The sequence below is a fragment of the Branchiostoma floridae genome, chromosome 3 (genome assembly GCF_000003815.2).
Source record: "Branchiostoma floridae strain S238N-H82 chromosome 3, Bfl_VNyyK, whole genome shotgun sequence".
Taxonomy (NCBI): Eukaryota; Metazoa; Chordata; class Leptocardii; order Amphioxiformes; family Branchiostomatidae; genus Branchiostoma; species Branchiostoma floridae.
The window spans coordinates 24,937,396-24,944,789 of NC_049981.1; positions in this window are offsets into that span (position 1 = coordinate 24,937,396).

The following is a 7,394-nucleotide window of genomic DNA, read 5'->3' on the forward strand; positions in this document are numbered from 1 at the left end:
TTTTTACTCTATGGATAGAATTTGCTTTAGCACACTATACCTGACATTAGTATACGTTCCCGATATGTTTTGTTTGTTTTTGACCTACGGCATATATTAAAGCTGCTTTAAACGTTTTACAGTATGTTTGAAAACTTTTTCTTTGTTTCTAAAAACAGCCGGAAAAAAGACACCAGGGTTACATAACGATATATTGCATGATAGAAGTTGTAACATCATGCGCACAGTCGTTAGTGGCAGTAGGATCGTCTGGCAAACCTTCCTTCTTGCATAACATACGGACTGGGGAGATAAATCAAGTTAATTAGGGTCAGAAAGGCACATAATATGTCATACATGTCACCAGTCGCTTATCAGCAAGCATACATCTGTACATTGCGAACATCAATAACTGCAACTACCCCAAGAAGTCAGTATTTGATTTGCTAAATCACTGGTTTTCAAATGCATAATCTATTGTAACGGCATGGATATTACTAGATGAACATTGGGATGCACATGTATACATAGTATGCGTTAAACATGTATATATCGGCATTAGAACCAGCGGCATAGAGAGGAAGTGTTGACTTATAGGAAGAACACCGGCAGCATCAATTAAGACTTAGCGCAAGCGGAAATTACATTGTATGACCATACCCGTCTGTGGTATCCAGCCTGACGACTGGAGATGGGAACGGCTCGGCAACGTTGTTGAGGCAAGTCAGCACCGTGCCGAGGCCGTCGTGCTGGAATCCAAAATTGTGCTGGTAGGCGAGACCGGGTCACCTCAACATTAAATTCTTCTACATTTGCACCAAAAATGAATAAGAATACAGTCGAACATTTATAGATAAGTCCCTTTAGCAGGATAATATCTTTGGTCGAATTTTACACGATTAATTCCCGATCGTAGTACAAAAAAGGACTAGACGTTACGAAAGCCAAACTTTCTTGATTTGGTATGGCACCTTTATTAAAGTTAGTTCAAGGATACTGTAGTAGTCAAGTATGTTTTCTATTGAGCACTCGTTAGGTGGTGACAATGGCCGGACATGATACAAATGCAGTGAAAATGGAGAGGAAAAGAAAGATGTACTGCATTCAGCAATCTTTCTCCCAAGACACCAGCGACTCCTGACGAAAGAGGACGGTATTTCAATACTGTATAGAAATACATTTGGTAATGGGGAGTTATCTACTATGTGCTTATAGTTATCTCTGGGGAGTTATGTCTTGTGTACTGTTGGACTGTCAGAAACGATCACGATTTTTAACTGTGAAATATTCTAACAGTAAGTAGCATTACGTGAGGCAAGTCTTTTGATCTTACGTGAAAGCGTACCACCATGATGATGATGAGACTAAGGGGCCATTTTATGTCTAACGTTACAATATGGGGAGGACGCTTTGTTTTTTTCCTAAACAGATTTTGTGAGTCAGAAACTTTGGTAGACTATTGTTGAAATATATGAAAAAGCTACCTGTAGCATTTGCGATACTTAAAGTAAACCTTTCAATCTAATGGCCGTTGCAAAGCTTGTCGGGCTGGCATAGACGTGCCAGTTCGCGTTTGAAGTGTCAGGTGGCGATTTTGAAACGCTCAGCACACAAGAGCTACCATAACTGTCATGGAGGTCGAATGCAATTTAAGCTAATGTATTGCGAAATTCTTCAGTTCACGTTTGAAGAGCAAGGTGGCGATTTTGAACCAAAAGACCATGTTTGGCACCATCAGGCAAAATGTGTAAGTCTTTGAAGCTTCCAGCACTACGAACCAATTGGTTAAGGCGTACTCTCACTGCGCTTGCGTCAAGTTTGCGTCACTGCGGGGTTCGTTCACTGCATCACTGTTCTGTTATCTAAACCGATTTTTTATGATTTAGATATTGCGTAATACGTACAAGTATCATACAATACACAAAAAGTAAGCAAATCGTTTTTTTATCTCTGAAATTCGTTATCTTTCAAACCCCTCAGAGACGCAAGCTTGACGCAAGTGCAGTGAGAGTGTACCTTTAGTTAGCAAACTCGATCGTATTCTCCTCTATGGACTGACAAAATATGCACGCAGGTATATGTTCATGAAAACAAACGTCTTTTTCTACGTCATATATTGTTAAAATGGCTAGTTAAAAGTACCCAGCAACGTGTACGTCAACGATAATCATCACTTGGCGCTGCGTTCTAGGTACTTTTTTCTACAAAGTGTTTACCTCGTGACGGGTTTGTACGATCTCTTTAAGTCTGCCACGTGCTATGAAGGGATTTAGTTCGATAGAAAAGATGGCGAGAGAGATTTCTTGTTTATATAAAGGCTTAACCCCTGCAAGTTCAGGGGTAAAGAAATAATGCTGACTCCACTCAAGGCTAAGGTAAGGGGTCTAGCTGAGTGAAAATCTTAAGAAAATAAAGCTCAGTGCCAAGTTCGAGGACGTAGAGGTGGAGAAGCTTTCATCCTTTGCAGAAGGGCAGGGACCTGAGTTACCTCCGAGTCGTGCACTGTGCAGGATAAATAGGAGTGACTACTGTCCAAACCTCCGTCGTGCTTGGTCGGTTTTTAGTCTTAGATGTAAACATAATGACACGGTCATATGAGTTCGAGGCCATCAGATCTTTCAAGAAGATTGTGACAAAAAACTTTAACTTTAACAGCATATAAGACTGACTTCTATGTTACAAAACAACCAAAGTTTGCAAGGCAAATGCATAAAAATCGCAAAGAAATAAAGATTGTGGCCATAGGCAATCGTCAAGAATTTTAATCGTCAAGACCTTTACTGAGATAACGTTATAACTGACAATTCTACAGCAAAACGTAAAACGCGAATAGACCACAAAAAGAAATAATCAAAAGATGCCTTGGGGGGCGAAAGGGGTGGAAATGAATAACGGTGACAGTTGACAGATAATAGTTATTTCTGTCGCACCGAGTAAACATGCTAGCAACGAGGATGCAGTTTCCAGATGCTCAATCCCCATGAGGGGCTTCAAGATGGGCCCTACGCGCCGATTAGTCTTGTCAGTACACGTTTGTATTCTTTCGCCTTAGTTGACATCGCTCAAAGTCAAGGTTATGTTATCTTTAGTGCTGCGTTTCCTTTAATGAAAACATCACGTATCCCCATCTGCCTGCGCGGTACAGTCAGTAGAGGTCATATCTGCATGTATGCGAGTGAAGTTCAGTGACCTTTCAATCACCTTCAGTGAGAAAACGGTATGAGTGCCCGTGTGGGGATATTTCCTCACTTTATATCAATATTCTGCACATTCAGTCAACTGTGCAGTGGAACATATTCATTTTCTATAGACATTCGCACAATTCTCCGGTGTATATTAATATTGATGAAGCGTTGACTTTGATCTTGCACGCATATGACGGACATGGGACTTAGGCAACCTGTCGCAAGACGAACCAATTTGTTCTGTGTAGAAAAAAATCCTTATTTATTTGACTGATAGATTTGCTGAGTTTAAAAAATACCAACGCACTCTAGTACCCCCAGTCGGCGTCACTGTGATGTACATGTAAGTAACAAAGCCTCGAGAAAATCGGCTAAACGTTCTTACGTAAACGGATGTAAACTGGGGAAACACTCTTAGTCTATTTTTGTCGAACCTATTGGCCTTTTCTTTCGAGTCCGAACTGCTCATGTGCATGTACGTGTGTGTCTGGAGAATTCTTACACTTCAACCGTAACCACCTCTGCAATAGCTCAAGACTCAAGAGTGTTTTATATATTCTCTCTGACGTCTCTCACATGATATTGTACACACAAATAAACAGGGTTAACCCAAATGTATCATCAATTTGTTTCATTGCTGTTTTGGGTATAGGATTTATAGCCATGTGTTGATTAAGCACCCACGAGTTTTCACCGAGCTACATCACACAGTAATAACTCATCAACTTTTAATATCCAGGTAATGATGTATGACGTTATGGACGTTCTGTGCCGTACATTGTACAAGCATATGTCGTATGCGATTCAGGAAAAAAATGTCCCGCTTTAATTTGTGGTGGCAGCCACTTGTAGGTACAGAAACCGTTGGACTTCCGCAAGTAGCTGGATTGAATTGTGAAAATTCAGGTATACGTTGAAGAGTACAAGCTGCATATCGGGCATATTTTTTGATCTACTCACACCACGATACCACTACTTATTTCAATATGTGCTGAGTTTTCTAACGAGCTATTGGTGTGGCTTGCTTTAAACACGGGACCTGTCTTTAAGCACTTATCCGCAGGACGTCAGTTGCCGAATTGAAGTATCTGAGTCAAGTGAGGAAATGAGTGTAAAGTGCCCGTCGCAAGGTCGTAATATTGGCACATGTCAGGGATTACAACTCGCAACTCCTGGTTCTGAGTTAACAACTCTAACCATAGGGCTATCGTACCATCATCATCATCATTCCAGGGTACATTTCACTACATGGAGGCCCTTCACACATTGAGGTCGTCTCGCGTCAGGCTTGGCCATGTGTGGTCCGGGTTGGTGACATTGTCTCGCCCACTTGTGCTGGGTCGCTTGGTTTAAACATTTAGCTAGGAGATGATGTATATATATATATATATATATATATACATATATATATATAGAGAGAGAGAGAGAAAGAGAGAGAGAGAGGGGGGGGAGAGAGAGAGAGTATCGCGTGTAGGCGGCCTGATTCTGAAGTATAAATTTGGTACATTAAAACGTCAACGCGGTTTGCTTCACTGCAAGAAGAAGGAGAGGAAAGACAAGGAAAAGGAGAGCAATTAAGAAAGGCGAATCTTTCATGGTAAATTTGTGGCCTGATTAGCGGCCAGAAGATCATTTATCGAAACGATAAGAGAATCAAGAGGAAAACACTGTGACAGCTGCTTTGGTTACATGTGTGCGGTTCTAATTGTCATGAGTTGGGGTTACTAACATGACCTAGCACCTTGTTAAACCTTGAAGTTCGTCCTTGATTGCATATTTCCTCGCCGGCTGGCTGGTTGGCCTTGGGTTCTAATTAGGAGGAATTTGACGAAGGCACAGCACCGGTCCATTACATAGATGTGGAAATTTGATGCCCAGAATCTAACGAAATTCCGTCGCAATAAGATTTCAGCTATTTCCCCTCATTGCTGGACGTTTCGTGGGGAGGGTTCTCTGATGATTTTCACGGGATGGTAGATATAACGTTATACAAGATAGTTTTTCTTAGAGCGCCTAAATCAAGTTCAGCCCACGTAATCAAAATGGCGAACAGCGCGCGGCGCTAGGAAAGGGTCTCTTCTAGCGCCTTTCTGTATGTAACCCGATCTAGCATAGTACGTGACGGCATGTCTCAGGATCGTCTGAACACAAAAGTTGTCGTCATATGCATGCCTTTGAAATTCGCCAAGTGTAGTGTTTGGCGATTGTTTACATTTATATATGCACCTTCTATGTGCGATGTCGCCATTCTTCCTTGCTGCATCTCTACTTAGTTGTACCCGTGAAAATGTGAAAGTGTCTGAAAGTTTATGTTCCATACGACACGTGCATAATCTTTGATAATATATAAGATATAATAGATAAGTCCCTACCCTCCTCTAGACAAGAGAAGCTCACCGAAAATTACTGAGCCATGTACTGTCAAAATTTGACGTAGGTGGTACCTAGTAAACTCGTCAAGTTCTTGATTCTTATGTTTTTATATCACCCTTGACATGATAGAGAAATCCCTAGCCTTCTGTCGTCACGAGGTGCAGACTCAAAACCATTGAGCCATGTTCCGATGTTCCATATTAAACGGTAAACCTGTTCCTGTGACGTCATATTCGGCGTTAAATGTGAGTTTAAATTACACTTCGTGACTTTGCTGCGAAAGGTTGTCTCGTTCGCCCAAGCATAAAACGTCTCATAACCGCCAACAAAATTTTCCATTAATCTCAGAATTCAAGATATGGTGCAATGATGGATGATACCAATGAAAAATATAAATCAAGTGACGTTGACACGGACATTGAACAAAATTCATTCTTCAGTCTTCATATATGGATATCTGTTTGTACTACACCAGAACTTAATTAAATTGATTCCGATATCGATATGACGTCCCGTAAAAACATTAATTAATCCTATTCAGACTGGTGGGGGGCTTTTGAGGCCTCCGCCAACTTTCATATCGTATAACGTCAGAACGGCTTACGTTAGAGCCACAAAAATTTGTGAGTCTTTTTGAAATTTATTTCGAAACAATTTCAAAAAGTTTGGAAAATTTTCTTTTTTTCGTGTTGCCCTGGCAACCGTTTGTTGACAGGCAGTTTTGACAAAAATCGCTAATTAACATTCAACAATGCACTTTCAAGTTCATTTGCTATATTGATTCTTTTTTTAACTTAACATAAACAAAATCTTATATTATCTAGAATATCTTTCATGATTAAATATGAACAAATTATGCTAATTTGATGACGTCGTCGGACAAAATTCAAAATAAAGAGCTACATGACCGGATCAAGAATACAAGATGGCTCAGCTCAACTGATATTTTAGATCTGCATGGCGTCTTGACGTCATTGATGTTGCTATTGGCAACACAAATTGTAGCAAACATTATCATTCTGATATCTGCACTTGGTTTTACATATTTGCAGCATGCCTTGAAGCTTTCTGGAAATACCCCTTTTCCATAGTTCCAGCCAATGCAGTTAAATTGATGACGTTATATTACGTATTATTACAATATATTACGCCGTAATGGCGTCAAACTTTTTAGATAGGTGTCCACGTGATTTTCCGAAAATTTGGTGGTCATATGACAAGTCGTTTCAGAGTAACAGGCGTTAGAAGGGACGGGCCTCAAAAGCACCTCCTCCGTCCCAGATTGACCATAAAGCCCGGTCTGAATAGGGTGAAGCTGCCCTCTATCATGAAGATTTTTCACGCATTGACCAGAAATCCCCACCATCTCTGTATAAAATGGCATCACACTTGCGTCATTACAGTTATAGAGTTTCCTTCCTTGGGGGCTCTGGGGGCTTGCTAAGGGAGCAGGATTTAAAGCTTGGTGAAACGGAATTGATGCATAAAGTATAGCGGCTATCTAGCCATTACAAGAGGAAACTCCATGCGAATGCGCAAGTGTGTTTCTATAAAACATGCTACAAAAGCCGTTGGGACGACATGGTTGGTAACAATGTATAGGTATAGAAGTCACCGTAATATTCAGAAACAAAAACTCAAGTTCGATATTTGTAGATAGCCAAACCTTGATCTCAGTTTTATTTCTTGGTGGGTGCTGTTGCCCATGACAATAAAAGTATTGCCAGACGTTTAAATTCTTTCAGACTTACCACACATTTACCACTCTGTTTTTATTTGGCTTTTTGGCTTGTTTTTAATGAAATATTAGGACAGTAGGCAATGCCAACGACGCCATAGTAAGTTAAATTGATACCA